A 15,256-nucleotide genomic window follows, 5' to 3' on the forward strand; every position below is an offset into this window, starting at 1 on the left:
TTTAATAAATTGGTTTTTGATGCAGGTATTTAGCAAGAATAAAGAGCTGGAAAATTTTTAAACCTCGGAAGGTTCACCATGAAACCAGGGAAGTTCATTTATTTCTTCAATCCTTTTTACTTTTGCATCACAATGAGGACATTGTTTAGTTTAAGTTTGGGGGTGTAAACTCCTATAATTATTTGATCCTCTTGTTTTCTAAGTTTTGGGTTGTTGATGGGTTGTTTGATTCTTTTACCAAGCATGCATTGGAGTAAGATTGAATTCTCTAGACTCTGAAATTTGTGATTGAAGATGGTTTTGAGAAAAATTTTCAAAAATTTCTTTTATGTCAAGTGAAGTTTTGTGGGTACTTTGGTTTAAATCTTTGACCTTGAACACAATTGAGCACATAGTCATTTTTCTCTTATTCCATTTTGCTTATGAAGAGAAGAAGTTGAATTAATTGAAAGAGGAAGGTTCGATTTTGCTTTGCTCTAGAATCCGTTGATGGGTCCTTGAGGCGAAATCCTAGTTGAGACCAAATATTAGAGAAATGATCTAGGCATTTCTTTGGCATAACCAAAAAGCTTTCCCAGCCGTCCTAAATGTCATGCCATCATTACATGGTGTGTTTCCATAGTCAACCCCCTTGAGCCTTCATGAGCCTTTATTGATTCTTTAAACTACATAAACCATGCCCGCTCTAAGCCTGAAAAACAATGAATCTACCGTTGATAGTTTGAGAAAATACTTTGGTGGAGAGTTACATTTAAAAGAGAAAATTGGTTACATGATGAAACGTATTATGTTTGCTCTATTTGATCAAAGAAAAAGAAGAAGAAGAAAGGAAGTGATTGAAAAAAAAAAAAAAAAAAAAAAAAAGAAGAGGAGGAAAAAGAAAAAGAAAAGAAAAGAAAAAAAAAGAAGTCGCCAAGCGGAAAGTGAATTACCTCAAATTTTGTTAAGGGAAGTGTTAGTATTACATCAGTGATTACAGCAATTATAATGCCACAAGTATGAGCATATTGCCAAGAAAGAGCTATGATTTGAATCATGTGAGTTTCTCTTTTAATGTTCTTTTCACTAAGTATTTTCCCAGTTTGTTTAATCTCCCATATCCAGTTCTTTCTTAACCCTCACCCTGTGGCCTATCATTACAACCTTAATAAAGACCTTTTGATCTTTGATTTTGGTGTTGACTACATTAGTGGAGAGGATTTCTGAAAATTGGACTTATGGGGTTAAGTTTTAAGAGAATTCTTTTGATTTTAGTTGTTCTACTTTTATCTGAGTTTGCAGGTGGTTTGAGGTTAAATTGACTATATCACACACACACTCAAGGTCTTAGCTTTAGGTTGAAGTAAACGCCTAACTCTTGCTTGACAAATTGCAAAATTTTTGATTGATTTTCTTGCTATCTTTGATGTTAAAAGAGTAAAATACTAGAGATGAAATCTAAATTCATAAAAGCTTGGTGAATGATGATACTTCTCTTTGGGGTCGAGTTGATATTGCCTAAATATCATTTGTTTTTCTTTTTGTTTGAGGACAAACAAAGTTGTAAGTTTGGGGGTATTTGATGGATTGCAAAATTTCATATTGCAGATTTTACAAGTTCGCTCGAGCGGAGGCTTTTGGCCGCTCGAGCGAATTCAGGCAGATTCAAACGCTCGACTGCCGCTCGACAGGGAGCTCGAGCAGGTTGCTGAAAAACGAAGATCGCTCGAGCGGAGACATTTGCCGCTCGAGCGAAATCAGGCAGAGTCGAACGCTCGATGTGCGCTCGATAGGACGCTCGAGCGAAATCAGGCAGAGTCGAACGCTCGACGCGCGCTCGACACCTCGCTCGAGCGAACATCGTATTTTGACAGATTTTAGGTTTTCCGCCGTGGGACCATATAAAAGGCCATTCTTCACTCTAGAGCCGCGGTTTTTTGACTGGAGAACACTCTTTGGGAGAGAAAAACATAGCTAGAGGGATTCAAATCATTTGTTTTGGAGACAGAATTCCAATTTATTGCACGTACGTTGGATTCATACACGAGCACGGACGGGAGAAAGGCGTTGAATCGTTCCCTTGAGCTTTTGACGACCAGTTGAGGCTGCAAGGAGGATTTTTCAGTGTTTATTTTCTTCTTCCCATCTTCTCAGAATAATTATGGTGAATTCGTTTATGTTGAATTCCAATTCTAGCATGAGCTAAATTTTCTAATTTCTAGGAAAACGATGTAACCTAATTCCGAACTATGCTTGTTTGTCCATGCTAATTTAATGAAATTCTCTCTTTGTTTATCTGATTTATTCTGAATTTATTGCTTCTAATTAACTGGCCATTGATTAGATGATTATTAATCTTGTGATTTGCTATCGAAAGAGGGAATCATAGGGTAGATCTTGGATATTTCAGCATAGGTAAGTATAGAGATCGAAAGACTTGTATGAACCTGTGTAGTAATTAAATCATTGGTCTTATTGCATTCTTGATTATTTAATTTGCATACTCTTGTGTGAATTGATAAACTAGAATCACTTCCAATTGACTATCGAAAGAGGCTTTTGGATGAATTAGAGATTTGCTAATAGACAAAAGAGGTTTAAGTTAAATTAGCTGGATGAGAAAAGCGTAGTGAAGAATTATGGTGAAATCGATTTCCTAGAAGTTTTCTTCCCTATTGAATTTGATCTTCAAACATCAGTTTTACTTTCTTTGCTTATTTCTCTTGAGTTGATCTAGTTTTAATTGCTACTACAAAAACCTTAGTGATTCCTTTAGATAAAATTGAGATTAGTAAAATTTTGGTATTTGGCAAGAGTAAGGTACCAATCCCTGAGGACGATACTCTACTTATTACTTTACTATAAAACTACGATACTGTGCACTTGCAGTTTTGCACCGGTCAAAGATATTTGTCAAAATATAAAAATTGTCCCATTAGTTACACATTGAAACCATAAAAATACATCTTATTCTGCAGCTTTGTCTTCATCATTACCTAGACATTTAAAATATCAAATATAAAAGTGATTCTAATAATTATTAAGCAATTATACCATAAAGTCAAAATATCATACATGAATTATTCTATTTCTTTAGAAACCTCATACAAATATAAAACATTTCAATTAACTATTACTAAATCAATTTTCACTTTCCATTGGCTGATACACATTATTACATATTTGGGGGCATAGGTTTTATACACTATATAGTTATAAGTTGTGATTGAAAACATAGCATAGGTTAAAGAAACAATTATATGAAAAGAAGAATATGCTATGTAAATATGTATTATTTTCTACTTATCATTCTCTTTTGTCTTCATTGGGTATGTCAATTAACTAAATATCTTGCATGGCCAAAGTATCGAGAAATTAAAACAATATGTTCCTTTACAATCGGATCATCTCATACTATATCTAAAAATGGCCAGTCATCGAGTAGGATAATAACTAGTTTAGTTTCTCGATATTCCTCACATTCTAACTAAAGTTTCCAAACATTCTTTTCTACAACTACAATAACTAGGAGTGTAACCAGTTCAGTTTGATCTGGTTTTGTACAAATTTTAAAACCAAACCAGTATACATCGGTTTTGCATTTTCAAGAACCAATCCCAGATTGGTTAACCTCCTAAACCAGTATTTCCAGTTTTACCGGTTCCGGTTTGGTTTTCTAGTTTTAATCAAGTGTCAATTTATTAAAAAAATGTAATTTTCTAATGTATACTAATTAATTAAAGCAAAATGTAAGTATATGAATATTACTAATGTATTATGTATTTATCAAAATAAATATGTTGAGAATTTATTAGGCCTTAAAATGTAATTAATATATATTTTATATTACTAACATATGATTAGACAAATGTTCATATTTAAAATTAAAATTTTATGTTATCAATAGTAATATAAAATTATTTCATAAATAATCATATATATTATAAATAAAAATTATATATATAATTTATATATAATATTTAAAATTAATTTATATATATTTTATAAACCGGTCTAATCCGGTCCGGTCTTGGAAAGCCAAAAACCAAAATCGAACTGTATTTAACCGGTTTTTAAAATGTACGAACTGGTTCTGGACCGAACCAATTCAAAACCGGACCAACCAATCCAGTTTGTGTCTGTTTTCTGGTTTAAATTTTCACCTAGTGTCAATAAAATCCTATATATGTCCTAGGAATAATCTTTTAGACTAGTCGACACACATCCCCAAACTTCAGACCATCTAAGTAAACTTGGGATTGTCTAACGTGCTAATACAGAGAGAAAATTTCTAACACTTTCTCATACTTACATCCTTGAAAGCATGCTTGATGTGATATACCGTATTTATGTGCATTTTAATTAAATGATTATTTAAATTATTTAATTGTAGTGTTTTTATTTGGCTTTTATTTTTTTTATTGGGCCTTTTTATTTCTTAGACCTTTATTTTCAGATTGGGCTTTGTTCTAGTGAGTTGTTCTTTAATTTTGGGCCAAGCCCCTTCAATTTTTGGGCCCAACTCGTGTGCCTTAAGCCCAGCCCCCCTTATCCCTTTAAACGACATCGTTTTGGCCTCAATTGCCTTAGGGCTTTGTTTGTTTCTTCTTCCTCCAGTTGGCACCGACCACTTCTCCTTCTTCATTTTCATTTCTTTTATTTCCTCTATTTTTTCGTGGGTTGCCGCTGCTGCTTCTTCTCCTTCACTGAAAATATTTTCTGCTCCTTTCTCCTTCTTCTCCTCTGATGTGCCGAGCCACTGTTCTTCTTCTTCCTCTTCATTTTTGCAGATTCTCTTCTTTTGCAAAATCTGGACTGCCGAAGCTCCTTCCTCCATTTCGTTCCGGTAATAGCTTACATTTCATCTCTTAAATTTATGTTTTTCATTTGTTGTAAAACCGTGCATCTTCCCTTCTCTCTTTGCTTTTTATTTACATCTGTTTTGACTAGTTTTGCAGGTCCGAACGTGAGCTCTTCAAGCTCAGTTTTCTCTCTTATTTTTTTTAGTATTTTCATGATTCAAGCTTGTGTTTAAATCCTAACATTTCTAGCATTTCTTCCCATTTTTATGCTCTGTTTTTGGCTCTTTACCATGCCCATGTTTTAGCCTAACCCGTGAGCTTCACTTTGGGTTTTGATTGATTTATTTGTTCTTGCCGTGAGCCTCACTTTTCAGCCATCATCTTCTAGTTTTATTTTAGTAAATCAACCCTTTTTATTCCTCGAAATTTCCTTCAGATTTCCTTCTTTTCAAAACCCATTTTCAGTCCCAGAAATGTTGATTTTTGGTGACTCTTTTTGGGCTTGCTTTTGGCATTAACTATGTGCTAACGCGTTTGATCTTTCAGAATTTTTGCCATATTATCATTGTAAGTAAGTTTCAAAGAAATTTTGAAATTTAAATATATTTTTGCGCTAACACATTTTTGCAATCTATTGGTTGTGTCGGACCTTAAGTCAGAGAAGTTTGGAGGTCGGATTGGATTGGAGGATGGAGTTATTTGTGAGGTTGGATTATGCTTGGATTATTGTCTGTTGAGTTTTGTGTCATAGCACTTATCATCGTGTTCATGCATTTCCATGTGTATAATTGAAAACTAGATTTTCATGTTGAGATAATATTTTTAGGTGCATTCGTATCACGACCTTAAGTCGAGATTGAGAAATATTTCGATAGAGCTCCTCTGGTCACTCGGGAATGTAAAATATTGTATGATATCCCTTATGTTGTCGCTAGGCGACAATGGGATCGAACGGAATGGTAACGCTCTCGTGTCGACACCATGGTCCTCTGCTAGCGAGGGCTAGAGAATGCTTGGTAACGAATGCGCTGGGCGTGGAATTGGGCATCACTCATTACAAAGTCACATGCACGGTCGTTACCCGTGGTGTGACGAAGGGAGCCAGGTGTGCGAATGGTTGAACCATTTTCTAAGAAAATTGTGGATTTTATATTGGGCTATTTTATGAAAAAAAAAAATGACAGGTAATTATTTTAATGTATTTGTTATTGGGCCAAATGAGATTTTTGGCGTGTGTTGGAAAGTAATTAGGTTTTGAGCTCATGCATATTTCAGCATGTGCAGGCATACATGTTGGTTATTTAAACGTATTTTTATCTCATGGCTTGTTAGGTTGATTACTTACTGAGATTCGTATCTCACGTGGTATTTGACACCCTGCGGTTCTATTTTATGGAATCGTAGATTTTAATGCAGATAATGATGCTGAGCCTGAGGATTCGGCTCCATCGAAGGAATGACTTAGGGTCGCTTTTTTCCTGCATTGGGATTGGTTTTCCCGCTTTTGGATTTTGTATAATAGTTTATTTATGTTTTCACTAGATAACTGTAATACTTTTTGAAACGCTTGTATTAAGTGATTTTATATTAAGCAATTCTAGTACTTAGTCGACTTAATTAATTTATCCTCTGCTTTTTTGTTTCTGCATATTGCATGTGCACACACTTAGTACTTGTCATTGGGGTATGTGATCCGTATTGTCAGCATTCCGATGTCATGATTGCCCACATTTCCGCACGTGGGAGTTGGGGCGTCACACCTGAAGAAGTATGTAACACTTTCTCCAAGTACTTAAACCTACAATGACCTATAAAACTCAATATTTTACTCCTCATGACTTTCTTAGATATTATGCATTTTTCAATAAAATCCACAACTTGTGTGATATTTATAATTTTGCATAATGTATGTGAAATAGTGAAAAACATGTATCAAAAGGCCATGTGCCAATACAAACTTTAAAAAATATCATTCGAACTATGCTCATGAGTATGGACAATCTAATATAGGTTATAAAAACACACACACACACACACACACACACACATATATATATATATATATATATATATATATATATCACATATTGTTATAATTAAGTTATATAACAATAATAAACAAAAGTAAGTTTTTAAATGTTCTTCAAACTATTATGGAAGTGCATTTCGTGCTTCTAGCTTATGTAATATACACCTTATTATTTAAGCTCATTATTACGCTTCCTACACGTTTAAACAAATTATTATTAAATAGAAAAGGAACATAAAACTTTACTTATTCTAATCTCACAACACATCTTGTGACGACCCGCTTTTACGTGTATTTTCACTGAAGGGTTGTTTTTAATTTAATTAATATATTGGTGTATTTATTTTAAATTAATGTATTTTAATTGGTTTTTATTTATTTGATGCGGTGTTTATTTTATTTAGTCGTTTTACGGTTTTTAATCTCGTTTTCAGTGGATCTGTTTTGTTTTCCAGAGTGAGGATTGGACCTCATTTCTTCCCTCCATCTTTTCTTTTCCCTTTTTCCTTTTTCTCTTTTTTCTCTTTTCTTTCTTTTTTTCTTTTTTCTTTTTTCTGTTTCCCTTCCTTTTTCCCTCCCCTCCCGCGCGATACCCCCCCCGTTTGTCTCTCTCTCTCTCCTCTCCCTCACGCCGTCCACGTTCAACCTCCCAGCACCACCGCCGCCGGCTGACGTGGCCCACACCACCCCCACCAAAATCTTCCCCTCCCTCTGGTGAACCACCCCACAAATTTTCACCACCAACGGAGCCACCGTTTAGCTGGAAAAAGCCCATCAAGCTACACTGTTTTTGCTCTGATCTGCCGCCGTCGCTCCACCTCCGGCCACCACCTCTTCACCACTTCATCACCGACTCCTTGACATCCTAACCCACCCATTTCCGGCCTCTAACAGTTACCGAAACAGCTCCCACGAGCTAGTTTCCGTTTTGGGCATTTCGCCCCTTCCTTCGCCATTTCTGCCGCCACCCACGGCCAAACTCCACTTCCACTAGCTTCATAAACATCCTTAGACCATTCTCTATCCATCCTGAGCCTTGGTTTGTCCCCATTCAAAAGTGGGTATTTTACAACCCATGGCCACAGTGAAATTTCACTGTGACGTTGCTTTCCTTTCGCCGTTTGCAACGCCGCGAGCTTTCTAAAAATATCATATAGCGCTATAAGTATTTTCCAAACCCTACTTTTAGATTTAAATATATTTTTCTTATTCAATAATTATTTATCTGTTGGTTGACTGATTCCGGACTGAATCCGAGGAGTTCGGGGGTCAGATGGATGGAGGACGGAGTTGTTTGTTTTATTGATTTATGGATGGATGATTGTTTTGTGCATTGATATCGCATTTACATGGCGCATGCACTTGCGTTTTAATTAAATTGAGAAAATCTTGTTTTATTGGCGTAAGTGGATTTTCAGGTGCGTGTGTATCACAACCCCAAGCCGGGATGGGGTATTATTCTGGTGGAGCTCCTCTGGTCACTCGGGAGCGTAATAAACTGAGTGACGTCCCCTGAGTTGTCGCTGGCGATGACGGGAGCGGGGGCTAGGGGATGCTTGGCTACGAACGCGCCGGGCGCGGAACCGGGCATCGCTCTACACACCGACTCCGTGGCCCTTCGCTGGCAAGGGCTAGAGGATGCTTGGCTACGAATGCGCAGGGCGTGGAACTGGGCATCGCTCGTTTAGGTGTCACATGCATGGTTGTTACCTGTGGTGTGACACTGGAGTCAGGGTGTGCGGATGACCCCTAAGGGAGGTCATGGTGCATACGGATTAATTGGTAAACGGTTTGATTTTGATATGGGCCAAATGTGACTTTTGGCGTGATATTTGGAAAGGATTTGTTTTTGGGCCAAATGGGATTTTTGGCGTGTGTGGAAAAATATGATTTTATGGGTTTTGTGCATTGGCATCCTTTCATGCATATTGTTTGAGTTTTATATATTTTTATCTGGTGGTGTTTGGATTTTACTTACCTGCGGCACCATTTTTGGTACCGTAGATTTTGGTGCAGAGTTCGAGGAAGAGGAGGAGGCTGAGCCCGAGGATGCGGCTCCGCCGGGGTGTTGAAGTTTATGATTTGTATTTGGTTTAAATTATGTTTGTGATTTGTAATATTTATTTATGTATGTTTTGAACAGCTTTGTATTAAACAAGAAAAAATTCTGGTACTTAGTTATGACTTTCTTTATCCACTGCGTATTTCTTTTTGCATATTTGTTGCTTTTACACACACTTGACACTCGTCGATAGGATGATGACCCGTGATGTCATCATCCGGACGTCTCGGTTTCCCCGTGTCCATGCATGAGGGGCGTCACACATCTCATCTCATCCGATTGAATCATTACAACTTTTCCAAAGTCTTACACAAAATAAAATAAAAAATTTCATTTTTTCAAATTCTAAAACAATAATAATATTAAAAACATATATTCTGATAATATTTTATTCAATTTTTAACTTTTATATTCACTCATCTTATCTGCGAAAACAAACAAGGCATAAATGTCACTCAATCTCAACAGAAATTTTAAACATACGTCCATGAGCATATTAACACTCTCTCCATCAAACATCGCAATATATTTTCTTCCTCATTCCCATTTTGGTTATCATGGATCTTGGTTCATATGACTAAATTAAGAAAACCATTCTAGTTAGTTAAACATTGTGCTTAACATATGGAAGCAATTAGAATAAAACATATCATTATTAATATATGTGCATCCCTACAATTATTCTTTTCCAATGATTTTTTTCCAGACCATGCACCACTTTATCAAGAAATCTTTCAATTGGTTCATTTCATCTTAACAATATTGTTCCTGCAATCATGGCCTTAGGACACAAATGGTGGTGCCTCGTTCCTCAATAAAGGACCTGACAAGGATTCGTGGTGCCAAAGACACCAATTGGTTGGAAGCACCAAAGGTTCAAATCGGTTTAGGCGTGCAATAGTTACTAGGAAGTGCACGTGTAAGGAAATCAATATCTGAATCCCAACGAATAAGAAAATGTATAGTCTGAAGGCTAAACATTATAGTACCAAAAGTCTAAACCATTTATAGATTTGCACAACATCCATAGGTTACTTCATTCCACAAATAAATATACACATGCTCAGCTGTCTAGTTTATAAACCCAAGATGAGGTAGGCTGAACACATTGTCGCTTGACCGATAAATATGTACAACTCCCAAAAGGTAAACAAAACCTACAACAAAAACAAGCACCCGCATCAGTTGTGCTCTCTTGTATCCTAGCTCTTCCACTAGATAAAGCATCGTAGGACGTTGGTGAATCCTTACCATTGTCCTTCTGTTGCTCTTCATGCTCTAACACCGCTCTCCCTACATTGTGCCCCAGTCGTACTCTTGTGGTTCAAAATCTCCATTATTAGGGCTCTTTCCCTCCAAGAACTCTCTTCATCTCAACAGCGTTCCTCCTTTACTTGCCAGCATTCCAACCTAGGTTAATCACTCGGGTTTGCTGGTTCCCAAAACTTTTCCTTAACAAGCTATGAATCTATTCTTATTCAGCTAGTAATGCAACTCAGTATATTACTAGGGCTACCATGTCCACTATTTGGTAAGGTCCATTGTCTTGGGCTTAATTTTCCTTTCAGCCCAAATCTTTTAACTCCCTTCTTAGGTGATACCTTGAGATACACCCAATCACCTTTCTTAAGGGTCAACTCCCTTCTTCTTATGTCAGGGTAGCTCTTTTACCTACTTTGAGTCGTAGTCATCCTTACTCGTATGAGTTTGACTTATTCTGTCACCTCTTAGATAATCTCCAATCACTTTGGCTTCTCCTACTTCATCCCAACATATTGTTGATCTACATTTTTTCCGATACAATGCCTCATAAAGGGCCATTTGGATGGTCGCCTACTCACTATTATTGTATGCAAACTCAATGAATGGAACGTGGTTGTCCCAGGGTCCCTTAAAATCTAATACAAATGCTCTCAACATGTCCTCCAAAGTTTAAATGGTCCTTTGTGACTATCCGTTCTGTTTGGGAATAATAAGCACTCTTCCAAAAATGAGACATAAATCTCATATCTCGGTCAGGCATTATAGTCTTTGTGACAACCCAGACTTAGCCAAGTCATCACCTGCCTTTGTCGCCATAATATACCTAAGTTGGATCGTGCATAAGGTTTAGAGCCCTCAAGAAATCTAGGGATTTTATTTATTTAAAATTATTTGCCTGGTCTAATTAGCATTTCAACCCATGAGAGAGGCCTAGCAAGGTTTTAGAATTTCGGCCAACCCACCAAAGCCCATAGCCTTTTTGTCACACATTCAAGGCCCAACGCATTTGGACCAAATAGTGGGAAGAAGGGTGAGAGCATCAGATTTTGACACTTGTCATCCATGTATAGGGAAATGAGGATCTTCTAAAGGAAGTAATCAAGAGGCGCCTAGAGAAGACAAGGGATACTCAGCCATTGCAGCCACACACGCCAACCACCCACTTTTCCTTTGCCATTTGTCAAAACCATGTGAGTTCCAAGGATGATTGCATGGGAAAAGGGCGCATAGGGGAGTTTGATGGACAAAAAAATACAACCCACCAAGAGTTAGGGTTTCGGCCAAAGTGAGATGCATGCCCATCTTAGAAGATCTACCAACTTCTTTGCCAAGTGTCACACATGCATTCGAGAGGGGAGTTTCTATAAAGAATAAATGATTAGGAGTGGAAGAGGCACATTGGGACAAGGCAAAATCCTAGTCCCTAGGTTTGGCAACACACACACACGTTACTCTCCCACACCCACACACCATATGTCACTCACCTAGGAAATTGTCATTACACACCACCTTAAGAAGCTAGGGAAGAGGATGAGACCTTGTGGGGAAATGAGAGGTGTGGCCAACACACATGCCACTTGCCAAGTGGCGAGCATGCACACGCTCATCCTCCCAACGATGATTAAAATTTTTGTAATGAGCTTTTAGCCATTAGATTCATTGAACCTAGAATCATGAAGAGGGGCACTCTTGGAAAATAGGGTTTCGGATGAAGGGTTTCACATGCCACTTGTCAATGGGAATCTTGACTTTCCCAAAACAACACCATGATTAGGAAGATAAAAAGGGGTTTCAACCACTGTGCCACATGGCATCTGTGACGCCCCCAAATCCCCATGCACGGACACGGGGAAATCGAGACAACTGGATGATGACATCACGGGTCATCATCCTATCGACGTGTGCCAAGTGTGTGGATAAGCAACGAAAGTGCACAAGAAACACACAGCGAAAAGCAAAGTCAATAACTAAGTACCAGAATTTTTCTTATTTACTACAAAACTGTTCAAAACATATAGAATAGAATATTACAAAACACAAATATAATATCAAAGCCAAATAGAAAACATAAACTCCACTCAGAACTCTGGCGGAACAGCATCCTCGGGCTCAGCCTCCTCCCCCTCCTTGAACTCTGCACCAAAATCTATGGAACCAAAAATGGTGCCGCAGGTAAGTAAACTCCAAACACCACTAGATAAAAACATATAAAACTCAAATAATATGTATGAAAGAATGCAATGCACCTGCCCCATAAAACCATATTTTTTCCACGCATGCCAAAAAACCCATTTGGCCCACAAAAACATATCCTTAAAACCAAGCCTCACCATTATTCCAGATAATGGCCCAAACCACCATTTTCCCAAAAAATGGATCAGAAGCCTCAGTACATCCTCGCCATTATCCCAGATAATGGCCCAAACTACCATTTTTCCAGAAAATGGATCAAAAGTCTCGAAACCAAATCTCGCCATTTTTCTAGAAAATGGCCCGCATCCAAAAACCATAAAAACAATCCAATTATGCATGCACCATGATCTCCCCTAGGGATCATTCGCACACCCTGGCTCTGTGCCACACTGTAGGTAACGACTACGCGTGTGACACCTAAACGAGCGATGCCAGACTCGCGCCCCACGCATACCTGGCCAGGCCATCCTCTAGTCCCCGCCACTCTAGGGAGCACGGAGTCGACACGACAGCGTTACCGTATCGTGCGATCCGGTCGTCGCCCTGCGACAACCCAGGGGATGTCACTCAGTATTATCCACTCCCGAGTGACCAGAGGAGCTCCACCAAGATAATAGTCCATCCCGGCTTGGGCTCGTGAGACACACATACCCGAAAACCATTTACGCCAATAAAACGGGATTTTCTCGATTAAAATCAAATGCGCATAAATGCAATATGCAACGCACGCCTCATAGCACGAATAACCAACCAAATCACAAACAAACATAACCAAACACTCCGTCCTCAAACCATCCGACCCCCGAACTCCTCGGACTCAGTCCGGAATCACCCAACCAGCAGATAAATATTTATTGAATGAGCAAAATGTATTTAAATCTAAAAGTAGGGTTTCGAAAATACTTACAACGCTATATGGTATTTTTAGAAAGCTCGCGGCTTTGCAAACGGCGGAAGAAAAGCAACGTAACAGTAAAATTTCACTGTGGCCGTGGGTTGTCAAATACCCACTTTTGAACGGGAACAAACCAAGGCTCGGGATTGATAGGGAATGGTCTAAGGATGTTTATGAAGCTAAGGGAAGTGGAGTTTGGCCATGGGTGGCGGCGAAAACGGCGGAGGAAGGGCTGAAATGCCCAAAACGGAAACTAGCTCGTGGGAGCTGTTCCGGCGACTGTTAGAGGCCGGAAATGGGTGGGTTAGGACAGCAAGGAGTCAGTGATGAAGTGGTGAAAAGGTGGTGGCCGAAGGTGGAGCGACGGCGGCAGATCGGAGCAAACACCGTGAGGCTTGATGGGCTTTTTCCAGCTAAACGGTGGCCTCGTTGGCGGTGAAAATTTGTGGGGTGGTTCACCGGAGGGAGGGGAAGAAAATGGTGGGGGTGGTGTGCTGCACGGTGGCTGGCGGCGGTGGGTCTGGGCGCAAGGGGTGATCGGCGTGAAGGAGAGAGAGAGAGAGAGAGAGAGAGAGAGAGAGAGAGAGAGAGAGAGAGAGAGAGAGAGACGGACGGGGGAGGGGGTCGCGTGGGAGGGAAGGGGAAAAAGGAAGAAAAGAAAAAGAAAAAAAATAAAAAATAAAAAAAAAAGAGAAAAAAAAAAAAAGAAAAAAAGGAAAAAGAGAAAAGAAAAGATGGAGGGAAGAAATGAGGTCCAATCCTCACTCCGAAAAACAAAACAGATCTGCTGAAAACGAGATTAAAAACCATAAAACGACTAAATAAATAAAACACAACAGCAAATAAATAAAAACCAATTTAAAACGCAATAATTTAAAATAAATAAATCAATATATTAATTAAATTAAAAACAACCATTCAATGAAAATACACGTAAAAGCAGATCGTCACAGCATCCATGCATGAGTCTCTTACATTTTTCAAGGTTAGAGTTTGAGAGAAGAAAAGATGTCTATAAAAGGGAAGGGGCCAATGGGTGATGAGTCTTTTGGGCAATTTTGAGTTCTCAAACACTTCACTCTTGCTTCTCTTCTCCTCCCACATGCCTAAGCCTTTTCTCACCATTTTCTCACCACTTTCATGCCAACCAAACACACGTCTCCCTCACCTCTCATCTCTTCCAACCTCCAGACAAGGAAGGAAACTAAGGGTCTTTGCTTTCGAAGGAAAAGGGCGCACAATACAACCACACAACTCTCTCTCTCTCTCTCTCTCTCTCTCTCTCTCTCTCTCTCTCTCTCTCTCTCTCTCTCTCTCTCTCTCTTAAAGGATCTTTGAGAGAAAATTTGGGGTTTCTCAAAGTTGGGAGGCCAAAACCATGGGGGATGATCTTCACCCCATGTCAAAGTTGTTTTGGCCATAACACATCACAGGCACCTTACACCAAGCCAAGCACACACATACCACACGTCCAAGACCTAGCTTAGGTCAAGGAAGAGGGACACGAGCATCACAACACCAAAAGCTTCTAGGCCAAGGGCTTAGAGTATCTCTATGAACAAGAAAACCCTAACACCTTCACACGGGTACATTAGGGTTGTGTTCTTTCAAATTCTAACTATTGAATAAACCCTTTTACAGCTTGATCATATTGATTTTGCTTGGATCTTTATAAGTAGGCCATCAACCTACTTTTGGATAATATGTGTATATGCTGTGTGAGCTTGCACTCACATGTTATTTTATGATCTAGTTGAATGGATGAAATCTCTTATTACATCATGCTATTTGTTCAATTCTATATAAATATGTTTGCCATGTTGCTTGTTGGTTGAATGAAATCTATTATGACGCCATGCTTTGTATTCATATCTATATGATTATGTTGCCATGTTATTTGATGATGTTATATCAAGCATGCTAGAAGTTATAAGCTCATGTTACTTTTGTAAAATGATGCTTACAAGTGCCTATGTGTTTCAGCCAAGTATAGTGAAGGATGTTTATAAAACTATTTTACCATTTGGTAAGTG

The sequence above is a fragment of the Carya illinoinensis genome, chromosome 4 (assembly GCF_018687715.1).
Source record: "Carya illinoinensis cultivar Pawnee chromosome 4, C.illinoinensisPawnee_v1, whole genome shotgun sequence".
NCBI classification, from domain to species: domain Eukaryota; kingdom Viridiplantae; phylum Streptophyta; class Magnoliopsida; order Fagales; family Juglandaceae; genus Carya; species Carya illinoinensis.